Below are 1,672 nucleotides of genomic sequence, written 5' to 3'. Positions count from 1 at the left end.
CGCGTTTGTAAACAGTCACATCATGACCGTAACGCGATTTTTTTTTAAAATAAGTATGCAGTTCGTAACATAGGCCATTATGAATAAGCTACAAACGTTCAACTTTGGAGAGGCGCGGTATAATCATGTGGGAATACAGTTGTTACGTATTGCATACCTGTCAACCCCTTATCAGTACCGACCTGATTTAAATACCATTTCAGACCTTAATGGTCACCCCGTGCCCCTTTATAAATCTCAACGTTCATCCTACAAAGTCCCATCACAAGGGAGAAACACAAACAAATAGAGAGCATTATATTTGTTTGTGTTTCTCCCTTGTGATGGGATTTTGTAGGATTTGTTTGTGTATCTCCCTTGTGATGGGACTTTGTGGGATGAACGTTGAGATTTATAAGGGCACGGGGTGTACGCCTTTTGGCGTAATAATTTCAAGGACAGTGCATATCATTATCAGAGTTGTTTCTCTTTGTTTGCATTTTGACCGCTTGTGTTGTGGTTATTGCAAACATGCTCCCTTGCATAAAGGTTGTCAGTTTTGGTGCCAGATAAAAGGGTAAAAACCTATTACTAAATAGAGAGAAATTATGTGCCGAACCAAAAAAGTTTTACGTATTTTTATAATTTGGTGTCAATGATGCTACTTATCATGCTTACTGTCTGTGATCTTGAATGCTGATGCTTGCTGACATGTGGATAGACACTTTCTTTATTTGGGGCATAACTGTATTTCCTGCCCGTATTGAAACGGCTGTACGCCGCATGGACCTAAAAATAAATTTCCCTGTACAAGAATACGGGTAAACCGTATGGGTTGACAACTATAGACTATTGTGCAGCACAACTACTGTGTGGAATAAACTTTCTGTCCGGGAGAGCCTCGGTGAGTTTCAGGACTCGACTTTGACGAGGGGCATATTTAAGTCATTTTTTTTCCCCAAGACAAAATGTTCATGTTATTTGAGGTGGTTGTATGGCTCTGAGTGCTGAGCCGGCACTTTTAACAGAGTAACACATTCTCCTGCGGAGGGAGCTGGTAGGAACGTTGGGTTGCTCGGTCAATGAGCAGGGTAAACGGCGGCACCACGTGGTGTGTTCCGTAAATATGCCCGACTGTGAGGGCGGGCACAAGCCGGCGTGAGTAGGTTAAACGTTGAGTTTTATAAGGGCACCACGGGGTGACCAGGTAAGGTCCACTGTACCAAATAGCTCTTTTTCACAAGCGTCCTCCTGGCTACAAATGATAAACTCAACGAAGTGGCTTATCGTGTAAATGCATATCCGTCAAATAACGCTAAACGCACGGTGATTGTAAATGTGAAGGGAAAAAACCGGAGACAATTCCACGCGACCATGGGGAGAAGGGACACCACATACTCCAAATATACATGCGGCAGGGTCGAACCCCACGACCTCCTATACCAGGCGTGGGAGATGACCTCCTGCACACCCAGTGAGGGAGATAACATCTCACCACCGCGGTACCCCGAAGTAACGTGCCGTTCAGTTGCCCACACGACCTCTCTTCATTGTGCATGCACAGTTACGGCAAATTCGTCAGCCCCGGCTCTCTCAACTCCCGGTCGCTTCGTTCGCAGTTGGGCAGACTCAGAACACGTGCACTCCCCCACATTAACACGCAGGTGTCTTTCGTGTGCCCCCGTGGATGCTT

The sequence above is a fragment of the Petromyzon marinus genome, chromosome 31, assembly GCF_048934315.1.
Source record: "Petromyzon marinus isolate PM22_M1 ecotype Great Lakes invasive population chromosome 31, UKy_Petmar_22M1.pri1.0, whole genome shotgun sequence".
Lineage (NCBI taxonomy): Eukaryota > Metazoa > Chordata > Hyperoartia > Petromyzontiformes > Petromyzontidae > Petromyzon > Petromyzon marinus.
Note: the sequence above shows the minus strand (reverse complement) of the source record.